The sequence below is a fragment of the Chlorocebus sabaeus genome, chromosome 8, assembly GCF_047675955.1.
Source record: "Chlorocebus sabaeus isolate Y175 chromosome 8, mChlSab1.0.hap1, whole genome shotgun sequence".
Taxonomy (NCBI): Eukaryota; Metazoa; Chordata; class Mammalia; order Primates; family Cercopithecidae; genus Chlorocebus; species Chlorocebus sabaeus.
This window is the reverse complement of record NC_132911.1, coordinates 128,241,976-128,253,939: the sequence shown is the minus strand read 5'-3', so window position 1 is coordinate 128,253,939 and position 11,964 is coordinate 128,241,976. Positions and strand designations below refer to the sequence as shown.

The 11,964-nt window shown below is 42.2% G+C and overlaps 1 long non-coding RNA gene across 1 annotated transcript; it reads left to right on the top strand.

The window, feature by feature from the left end:
- The first annotated feature begins 76 nt into the window (after positions 1 to 76).
- LOC119624866 (uncharacterized) lies at positions 77 to 10,488 on the top strand. The gene is made up of 2 exons (XR_012093752.1): positions 77 to 7,209; positions 7,561 to 10,488. It is a non-coding gene; the product is annotated as an uncharacterized lncRNA (long non-coding RNA).
- The last annotated feature ends 1,476 nt before the right edge of the window (positions 10,489 to 11,964 follow it).

Below are 11,964 nucleotides of genomic sequence, written 5' to 3'. Positions count from 1 at the left end.
ACCTCGCCCGCTGGCCTCTGCCGTTGCTGCTGTGGCGAGGCCCGGAGGCTGCGCCGTCAGCGAAGCGAACCGCAGAGTCCGCGCCCACTGCCTGCGTCATAATCCAGCGCTAGGGACGGTCACCACGTCGTCATCACGCAGGGTTGCCATGGTTTCCGCCCACCTCTGAGGGTTTCGCTAGCTAACCCGTGGCGCATGCGCTTTTCGGTAGCCGCGCTTTTCGGTAGCCGAGTTTTCCGGCCTTGGGGTTGCAGCTTCACCCTCGCAGAGTCGGCTTAGCGAAGGGGTAGGTGCTTCCGCTGGGCAAAATATTAGCCGTTTTATTAGAGCCCATTAAACGTTGCATAAACGTGGTTCAGAGCTTCCAGGGAGAAGAAAAGCCAAAAGATGCCGCCCTCTCGACCTATCCCACCCGCGGGAGTCTGAAAGCCGACGCCAGGAGAAATGCCGCGAAGGCCGCCCGGGATTCTGGTAGGGGCGACGCTGTGTGCGTTTATGGAGCGCTTGCGGTGCGTGGCACTGGGCTGCGTGTGGTGGGCGCTGCCGAGAAAAAGGTTCCTCCCATCCATTTGCACATCACCCTTCCCACCTCCTGCCCAGATGGGGATGTCCAGAAGTGAGGACATTCATCGGCCGCATTTTACTAATGGCAAGGAGATAGCGACTGAAGGGCAAGAACCTAGGGTTTCCTGTCTTTGATATTTCTCATCTTGGAGGTAAGTACACCTGGACAGTCCTTTCCTTCCTCCTCAGGGCTCATGCTTTCTTGCCTATCCATGTAATGAATATGATCTGGCTATCTTTCTGTTCCGAAACTTCAGCAGCGAATGAAAGTGTAAGTTAGACCTTGCTATCCTACTTTAAGGGGGATAAAACAGGAATCAAGAAGCCTGGCCCACTTGAGCTCCCAGCCCAAGTGCATTCTGCAATCCAGTTTATATTAGTCCTCCATGTGAGTGGCTATACTTTATCAAGATTCCCCCCAAAGGGGAGGAGGATTATTAGTCACGTTATCAAACTCCCCTCCAACCCCTTTCTCTGCTTAGAGGTATGTGTAACGTGTAGTAGAAAGATCGAATCCCCACGCAAAAGTCCGTGCTGCTACTCATTTTTTTAACTTTCTGTTCTTATCGTCTACCCTACTCCCTAACAATGACCGCCATTTATCTGCTGCTTAATGGATACTAGGCACTGTCCTAAGGGTTTTATATGTTACTTAAATCTTTTCGTCAGCTTTATTTTGGTAGTTTGTTTTACAGAGGAGGAAACTGAGACTCAGGTAAGTTACAAGATGACAGGGTTACTACCTTGTTCAGTTAGTAGTCAGCAGCGAGTACATCTAAAGATAGTGCGAGTCAGAACTAGGATTTTAAACCCAGAGCTACCTGAAACTCACAACTTCAGACATCTTTGATTTCTTCTTTTCACCCACAGCCAATTCTTGGACTAAATTGTATCCATTCTGTTTTCACTGTCTCTTGTACTGGTCTCCTTTCTATTGTAACTGTCATCATCCTAACTCAAGATCCTTCTGTAGCTTTCCCCGGTTATTGCAATATCCTCATTACGATTGCCACCTTTTCTAATCCAGTCTGTTTACTACTGCCAGATTAATTTCCCCAAACTGCATATCTGGGGAATAACCTTGTGGTTATGACGAAATTCCCAAAGGAAAGCAAACTTGGCAAGGTGCAAAGACTGTGAAGACTTAGAATTTAAGAGTTCTATGGAGATCTTCAGAGATATAAATTAGCTACTCAACATATCTGTTATTCTGCCCTGACTGCACTGTAAAGCAAAAGGAGAGAGGCCATTATGGGGGAAAAGATCCAAAAGGACTCCTAAAACACAAGTTGGGTAGAGGAGATAGGTGACTACTATTGCATTATGTTCATGGAAAATAAGTTCATGGGCTTTCCTCTAATTTTTATTTTAAAAGTAAATATACTAAATATTAAATAAAATTGTTTGAACAAATGCTTCAGTCTTTATTAATGTTTTAACTGTTGCTGATCTTAATTTGATGTACAAATTTTATTAGTATAAGAGTTTCTGAGACTAAATTCCATCTTGGGCCGAGAACCTTCAGGAGTGGTGGCAGAGTCTTTCTTATCTTTTTCATACAGCTTCTCCAGGCAGGCTCTCTGCCAAGCTTGTCCAACCCACCTTATTTTGTTACTGTTGTTCTGTTTTGTTTTAGGCTTTTAACAGTATGAAGCCATGGTTTTTAGCTTCTGTTTCTAGTGATAAGCAGAAAAGAGGGATGAGGAAGTATTTACTGGCCCAACCAGAAACGGAAACTAAGAACCCAAGACTATATTCTCTCCCTTGGACACCCCTGCGTGAGCTCTCTTTTTCCATCTATAAAATGAAGGTTTGAATAAGATCCTGGCAACTGTGTTAAAATATTACATTAAAATTAAATTTATAGTAATGAGGTAATTGATAGGATGCTTAGGAATTTTTAAGATAAAAGATATTTCCAGCTGGGTGTGGTGGCTCATGCCTGAAATCCCAGCACTTTGGGAGGCCAAGGAGGGTGGATCGCTTGAGCCTAGAAGTTCAAGACGAGCCTGGCCAATAAGGCAAAACATCTTTACAAAAAAATTGTAAAAATAGCTGGGTGTGGGCTGGGTGCAGTGGCTAACACCTATAATCCCAGCACTTTGGGAGGCCGAGGCAGGCGGATCACAAAGTCAAGAGTTCAAGATCAGCCTGGCCCACATGGCAAAACCACATCTCTATTAAATATACAAAAATTAATCAGTTGTGGTGGCGGGCACCTGTAATCCCAGCTACTTGGGAGGCTGAGGCAGGAGAATTGCTTAAACCTGAGAGGCGGAGGTTGCAGTGAGCCAAGATGGTGCCACTGCACTCCAGCCTGGGTGACAGAGTGAGACTCTGTCTTGAGGGGGGAAAAAAAAGTAGCTGGACGTGGTGGCACACGCCTGTGGTCCCAGCTGCTCAGGAGGCTGAGGTGGAAGGATCACTTGAGCCTGGGTAGCAGAGGTTGTAATGAGCCAAGATCATACCACTGTACTCCAGCCTGGGCGACAGAGTGAGACCCTGTCTCAAAAAATAGGTAATGTTTCCAAGAAATAACTACAATTAACTGAATCTAATCTTTGCTTGATTTCTGCATTGATTTGAATGTTGCACAACTCAGGTGTACATTTATACTGAGTCTGCATAAACAGTGTGGTTCATGAGTGTGTGTGTGTGTGTGTGTATTCACACAAACATACAAACTGTATACATAGAATACCTGTGTTCGAAAATAACAATCTGTTATAAATCCTTCAGATTTAACAGCTCAGAAAGCCTTTTAGTAACTTTCAAAACGTTTAGAGGAAGGATGTGTAAAAATTAATTTGAATTTTCTCTTGACATTTGCATTAATGAAGTCTTTTTTTCCTACAATAGAAACTGATTCTTCTGGGTTATCTTAAGCAAGAGAGGAATTTATTAAGGGGTTATTTTCATTATTCCTCAAGATTTCAAGTTACAGGAGAGACCATCTATATTAGGCCATTCTTGCATTGCTCTAAGTACCTGAGGCTGAGTAATTTATAAGAAAAGAAGTTTAATTGGCTCACGGTTCTACAGGCTGTACAGGAAGCCTAGTGCCTGCATCTGCTTCTGGGGAGGCCTCAGGAAGCTTTTGCTCATGGTAGAAGGTGAAGTAGGATCAGGCACTTCACATGGCAAAAACAGGACCAAGGGGGTGGGGGTAGGTGTCACACACTTTTAAACAATCAGATCTCATGAGAACTCACTACGGTGAGGACAGCACCAAGCCATGAGGGATCAGTCCCCATGACCCAGACACCACCAGGCCCTACCTCTAACTGGGAATTACATCTCAACATGAGATGTGCAGGGGAGATCCAAACTACATCACCATCCAATTGGTCAAGCTTACTGAATCATGTATCTGCACCCTAGCTTCCTTAGTGGGAGGAAGCAGTAGGAAACATGCACTTGGATTTAACCCCTTCACTAATATGTATTTTCTACTAATATGTATTTTCTTCAAGTGGAAGATAGGGATACTGGTAGGAAGGGTAGTGTCCTAGTCTGTATTCTGTGGTTTATAACAGAATACCTGAAACTGGGTAATTTATAAAGAAAAGGAATTCATTTCTTGCAGTTAGGGAGGAGACTGAGAACTTCAAGGTGGAGGGACCACATCTGGGGAGAGCTTTGTTGCTGGTGGGGACTGCAGGGAATCGTATGGTGAAGGGGCTGAGCATACCCACTCAGGCCTTTCCTCCTCTTTTTATGAAGCTACCAGTCCCAGGCCAGGCGCGGTGGCTCACGCCTGTAATCCCAGCACTTTGGGAGGCCGAGGTGGGCAGATCACCTAAGGTCAGGAGTTTGAAACAAGCCTGGCCAACGTGGTGAAACCCCGTCTCTACTAAAAATACAAAAAATTAGCCTGGCGTGGTGGGAGGCTGAGGCAAGACAATCACTTGAACCAGGAAGGCAGAGGTTTCAGTGAGCTGAGATCACACCACTGCACTGCAGCCTGGGCGACAGAGCAAGACTCTGTAAAAAAAAAGAAAGAAAGAAAGAAAGAAAAGTCACCAGTCCCACTCTTACAGTAACCCATTAATCTATTAACCCATTAGTCCATGAATGGATCACCAGCCCTCATGACCCAATCACTTCTTAAAGGTCCCATCTTTCAGTACTGCCATATTGGGGATTAAGTTTCCAATACATGTAATTTGGGGGACACATTCCAACCAAAGCCGGTAGGATTGATAGTGAAAATATATACCATAACTTTTTCTCAGACACTGGGAATTACTGTAAAAATGATCTCTTATCCTAAATTACTTTATGGTTTTTCTCTTCTCATTAAAGTAAACTCAGATGTGCCCATCAAAATTCTATTTGAATTTTCTGGTTTTATAGATGCCAAATAAATAGGAAGAGTTTGTTGTTGCTACTTCTACACTGCTGTGTATGTAGAAGTGGGAATGTAAACTAATATAACCACTATGGAAAACTGTGTGGAGATTCCTTAAAGAACTAAAACTAGAATTACTATTTGATCCAGCAATTGCACTACTGGGTATCTACCCAGAGGAAAAGAAGTCATTATATGAAAAAGATACTTGCACATGCATGTTTATAGCAGCATAGTTTGTAATTGCAAAAATGTGGAACCAACCCAAATGCCTATCAGTCGATGAGTAGATAAAGAAACTGTGGTATAAATATATGACGGAATACTACTCCGCCATAAAAAGGAATGAATTAATGGCATTCGCAGCAACCTGAATGAGATAGGAGACTACTGTTATTCTAGGTGAAGTAACTCAAGAATGGAAAGCCAAACATCGTATGTTCTCACTCATAAGTGGGAGCTAAGCTATGAAGATGCAAAGGCATAAGAATGACACGATAGACTTTGGGGACTCAGGGAAAGGGTGGGAAGAGGATAAGGGATAAAAGACTACAAATTGGGTTCAGTGTATACTGCTTGGGTGATGGGCAGACCAAAATCTCACAAATCACCACTAAAGTACTTACTCATGTAACCAAATACTACCTGTTCCCCAAAAAAACCTATGGAAATAAAAAAATTTTAAGTTTGTGTGTAAGTTAAAGGAAACAACAGAGAATATAGTGGTATTTGAAGTACATGTTGAGTATATACCGACTGACTGTGGTTTGTTCATTCAGCAGACATTTACTGAGTACTTTCTATGTGCTTCACAGTAGCTAGCCCTCTTCTGCTGCCTCTGTCTAGTTCTGTGTCTCTAGGCAAAGTATTTAAGCTGTCTAATCTTTAATATCATCTGGGAAAAAGAATATTGCCAGGTAAGATATGAAATGCATGACATGCACTATCCAATTTAGCCCTCACCAAACTTGTCCAAGTTCACTCAGTCAATAGTAGTGGCAGAGCCAAGTTTCTGATTCATATTTTTCTGATTCCAGAGCCTAAGCTCTGATCCTCTGCAAGTACGTTATCATGCTTTTTACAAGAATTAAAGCAAATACGTAGTATAGCATGTAGTAAACAAATTGTAGGAGATACACTCATTGGAACCCCTGTTACTATGCACAGCACTTTGCACTGATTCCATTTATGGCTCAAGAGTGCTGTGAAGATATTAGTTGGAATTATTATATGAAATAATTAGGACTTCATTTACATTAGAATGTGAATGAATGATAAAATATGTTAATCTTGGGTGACGGTCAAGCATAATCTGAGGACTGAGATACTCCTGAGAGGAAGAGTATAGGTAATACTTAAGTTGAAAACATCTGTCAAAGCAGAGAGCCCAGAGAAGATGGCTATAGTATCCTACTGATGGGAAGGATAGGACCTTTCACCTTAGGTGGGATCCTGTAATCCGGGTTTCTGATCATTGCTTCTCATTTCACAGTTACACCCAACTGGATACAATAAAAGCTTCAAGATGGAAGATTCAGTATTGTAAAGATGTCGACCTATAGATTCTATGTAATCTCAATTTTAAAACTCAGCAGGTTCTTTTTTCCAAAAATCAAAAACCCCTTTTCAAAATTGGCTTAAAATCCAGTTTTAAGAAACTGGAAAAGGTCAAGAATAGCTAAGGCAGTCTTAAAAAACAAAGTTGAAGGATTTATACTGTGAGACATGAGTACCTATTCTAAACTATAGTAATGAAGACAAGATAGTATTGGTACATGGATAGAAAAACACCCATGGAACAGAACAGAAAGTCTAGAAAAACTCCACACATAGAGGGTCACTTGATTCATTAGAAAAGTGACACTAGAGTGCAGTGGGAAACGGATAAGCCAACAATATAATAGGACTCTGAATACTGCTTAACAAAGGACAGCATATCACTTAATGGTGAGACACGCTGGAAGCATTCTCCCTAAAGTTAAGAGTAAGGTAAGGTTGCTCACTGTCATCATTACTATTTATCATTGTATTAGAGGTGGGGGCTGGGAATAAGGCAAGTTAAAATGCTTCCCTGTTTACCAAGATTTAGCTGGTTTTCTCGAATAAAGGCACCTCAGATTATTTCAAGCTTTTTGTAGAGTTCTGAAAAAGTTGACCATTTTTGCCCGTGTTCTCATTGCTTTTATAGAGGAGCCGATATTTGGAGATGTTTACCCTGCTGTTTTGGAAGTTGTCCATTTTACTTGATATTGGGACGTATCAAGAGACCACTATACCTTGAATGTAAAATACAGGTACATTCCTTCCTTCCATTATCGTGTAGCAATAACGCTACTTCCTCCTGATAATTGGATTCAATTACCCCAACTAACATGGTGACTCTTCCTTGCCTGCTGGTGTCCTGGCACAAGGACCCTGAACTGGGAAACCTCAGCAAGTTAAAGTTTAAAGGATCTATTATTGTGTCTCTTGATGAAAAGATTCCTCTCTTGGGAATCAGGACTTCTAGACTTAAAGTTGTGAGGATGAGAAGTACAAACTTCTCACATGGGTCACTGGGAGTAAGAGTATGTGGTTATATTAATTTCCTATTGTGCTATGACAGACTTAGTGGTTTCAAACAACACAAATTTATTTTCTTACAGTTCTGGAAGCCTAAAATCAAGGTATCAACAGGACTGCTTTTCCTGAAGCCTTCAAGAAAAAGTCTGTTTCCTTGCCTTTTTCAATTTCTAGAGGCTACGTACATTTCTTGGCTATGGCCCATTGCTCATATCACCCCATCCTCCTGCTTAAGTCATTGCATCTACTAAGCAAACCTGCCTCTCTCTTGTAAGAATCTTTATGATTATATTGGGCCCATTGGATAGTCAGGGATAATCTCTGTATCTTGAGGTCATTAACTTAGTCATATCCACAAAGTTTCTTTTATCATGAAGGTAAAATATTTGTAGAATCCAGGTATTAGGATCTGAACATATTTGGGGGCCATTATTCAGCCTACTACACAGTGGGAATTCTATTTATATCCTTCCATCCCCAAACATGCATGCTATGTATATATGAGACACAGCACCATACAATGAGTATTGATTTAGAGTATATGCTGTACCCTGGTGGACAGGGTCATTCCATTTCACAGGCTATTATCTTCAAGCTTTTGCTTCATTTTCACTTTCAAAAGGGTTTTCCATCAGGCCAGCACTTTTTAGGTTGTATAGTATGTGATAGGACCAGTGGATCCCATGGTTATGTACCTGCTGACATACCTCCTTTGCTGTAAAGTGGGTCCCTAAATCAAAGGCAATATTACACAGGATACATGTTGATGGATCAAATACCTGTAAACCTTTGAATAGTAGAGCTGGCCAACAACTTATAGGCAAGGAAGTCAAAACTCATAAATGCAGATGGGCAGTTTCTAGTCAAGGAGAATCACTGCCTATTCTAGGATGAAAGGAATCCAACATAAGTCAACTTGCTGCCCAAGTAGCTGTTGGGAATCCTTGAGGGTTGGGGCTGTATCGGGAACTTGGTGTTTAACATTGGGGAGTGGCTGGTTTTTTTGTTGTTTTTTGAGATGGAGTTTCACTCATTGCCCAGGCTGGAGTGCAGTGGCACCATCTTGGCTCACCGCAACCTCTGCCTCCTGGGTTCAAGGGATTCTCCTGCCTCAGCCTCGTGAGTAGCTGGGATTACAGGCATGCGCCACCACGGCCAGCTAATTTTGTATTTTTAGCAGGGACAGGTTTCGCCATGTTGGGCAGGCTAGTCTTGAACTCCAGACCTCAGGTGATCCACCCACCTTGGCCTCCCAAAGTGCTGGGATTACAGGCGTGAGCCACCGCACCCGGCCTGGGGAGTAGCTATTGGATAAGTGGAGGCTGTCTATTGGCCTCTTGCTCACTTGCATTCCTGCAAGATGACTACTTTGTCATGAGCCCCCTATGCCATTCCTGGGGGCAGAGGGAGGAGACGGTGGAGCTGATGGCTGTAGCTGCTGAAGTTAACTGGTTAAATCTGTCTACTTGGTTATTTAATGCTGCTTGCATGTTGGATTGTCTCTGGCAGGTAAAGATTCTGTTATACAATACCAAACCCCTCCTTATGTGCCATATGTCATATATTTCTCCACTGCTTCTCCAGACTTCTTGTCCTTGATATGCCAGTCTTATTCCAGACCCGTGATCAACTGGCCAACTTATTTGCCATTTGCCATGAAAATATGTTTTACTTCAAGACAGTTTCTTTCCACACAGAGTTGATGACCAGGAATACTGCCCCACATTATGCCATTTGGAAGGGTTCTCCTCACTGCTGTCTTTTAAGGCCTGTCCTGTGTGGGCCTGTAGGGCAGTAGCAGTCCATTTTAGTTTTGAACCTATATTCCAAGAAAACGCAGTGAATTCAGCTCAGGCTTTTTTGTCCTCCATAAGCTAGACATGAGAGCCTCCCAAGTGGCCATAATTGTGAGCTGAGGAAGGGACATCGGTAAAGAATAAGATATGACATGGGAGCCTGACCACCTGCCTGTGCCCAGCTCATGATGGGCATCTCTGGCTACATCGTCACTTGATGTCCATAATCAGTTCTTACCAAGGCACATTAGTTTGGATAGAGTTGTTTTTGGGGTTTTGCACTGCAGATGGCCCAGCCTTGCCACAGAATGCCAGGAGTTGACCTTGTGATTCTCCCATTGGAGCTTGCCATCAACTTTCATGGTTTATCTCATTTACTCGTCCCATAGAATATCCTGAATTGGTCCATGCAACAGAGCTAAATACACCATACCTGCTAGAGAACTTTTACGTGCTATGGATCCCACTGAAAACTGGCAGACTTCTCTCTCACCCAGTTTACAAGTCAGAACAGTATTGCCAACTTCTGAATTCCCACAGAGGCCTACACAACTTGGTATGCTTCCCTGGTGGCAGAATAATTTTGGTGAAATGAGTGGGTGAGAAGCAGTAATTTGTCCTTTACTCTGAAGGGTATATCTTGGCATTCAAGCAGCCTACTGGGCCCTAAAAATTTCACTGATGTAACAGCTTGCTGGGTCTTAAGGATTATTTCCCATCCTCCAGTGTACAGTATGCTAGCTGCTTATTATTTACCTCACCCAGCTAGCATGATGTCATCAATGTGGTAGGTCATTGTGACATTATGTGGGATGTTCAGATGGTCTAGATCTCTTTGGATTATGATGCAGTGTGGAATAGTTAACATAACCCTAGGGCAATACTATAAATGGGTACTGCTGTCGTATATAAACACAAACTTAATTCTTACCCAGCACCCTCAGGACCCAGTTCCATACACGTGCTCATGGTTCCTGTTGGTACATGTTAGTTAGGTCCTGCATCTCTTTGGTCATATAAGCCCATTTGGAATTGAAAGTGGACACACAGAATGAGGGCAAAACACCTGCAGAATAGCTGCTTCATCATGGTGGTGTGGGAGTTTTTCATATCAGGTTTTGTTACCTTTGAGTTTTTAAATTATGTGTAAAGCTTTGATTTAAAAAAAAAAAAAACTCAATTATTAAAAAGAAACTGAGACCGTCTGTCTATCCACGTATCTCTATTACCTAATGCTATTGTTGTGTGTGTTAATAAAATTCAATTTTAGCTTCATATTCATGCAATATTTTCATTTACCTTTGATTCAGCCTTGACTTTTAAAAAGCCAAAAGGACAAATACCTATTTTGACACTGGTTCTGATCTGTCTGAAATTCTGTGTGACCAATGGTCAAGTAACCTTGCAGGCTATTTATCATGTCTAATCTGAAAAAAGTCATTGTATTTACTAACATTTTAATATTCCCCTTATAATATAGGTAAGCATTCTAAACATGATTGTGGCAAGAAATTCTTATGTGCTTTACATGTTGAAATTCTATGTCAACTGAAGTACATATGTATATTATTGCAAGAGTGAATTTCTTCAATAATGATTGTGACAGCTAGTAAATTTAAGTAGAAAGTAATTATAAACGTCCAAATACTTTTTTAAATGGGCAAAATATATGAAACAATGGCCCTGAAGGCATTGGACATAGGCTGTGAAGAACAGTGAACCATGAGAGATGGAATGCAAACAAGATGCGCAATATAATTGCTCCAACTTGCTGCCTGAAGAAAGGCTTTGGCATGGGGAAAGGGAACCCAGAAGACTCCATGAGGTGAGGAGATATAGGTGGGAGTCCTGAGAACCCAAGGCAACTAGAGTTCACAGGGTAGAATACTAGAGAGGACAGAGCGACACAGAGAGAACTCCAGAGACCTGCTGACCATTCCTCTAAAGTATTAAGCTAAATGATCAGTACATGCATGAGAGGAAATAACCAAAGGCTTGGCAAAGAACCATCAGAAAGGATTAGAGGAAACAATACTCAAAGCTCACATAGGATGGTGAATGATCCCTGATCCCGTCAGCAAGAGTGGAAAAGGTCATAATTCACAAGGTGCCAGTTAGAGTACTAAGAAAGGTCTTGCTTCAGTAGTGGGAAAAAATATCCCCTGACTAAATGCTCTAGAATAACCTAACAAAGCTTAAAAGCAAGACCCAAAAACATTCAAACTGTGTCCAAATAACTTAATCATACTCCAGAAGAAAGTTCAAACTGTTTTAGGGATATGAAAATAATCTACAAAGTAAAATTCACAATGGCTGGCATCCAATCGAAAATTACCAGGCATGCAACAGAAAAATACAACCCATAATAAGAAAAATAAAACATTCTAGGCTGAGTGCGGTGGCTCACGCCTGTAATCCCAGCACTTTCGGAGGCCAAGGTAGGTGGATGACCTGAGGTCAGGAGTTCGAGACCAGCCTGGCCAACATGGTGAAACCCTGTCTCTACTAAAAATACAAAAATTAGCAGGGTGTGGTGGCACTCACCTGTAGTCCCAGCTATTCAGGAGGCTAAGGCAGGAGAATCGCTTGAACCCAAGAGGCGGAGGTTGCGGTGAGATCGTGCCACTGCACTCCAGCCTAGGCAACAGAGCGAGACTCCGTCTCAAAACAATAAAATAAAACATTCTGTCA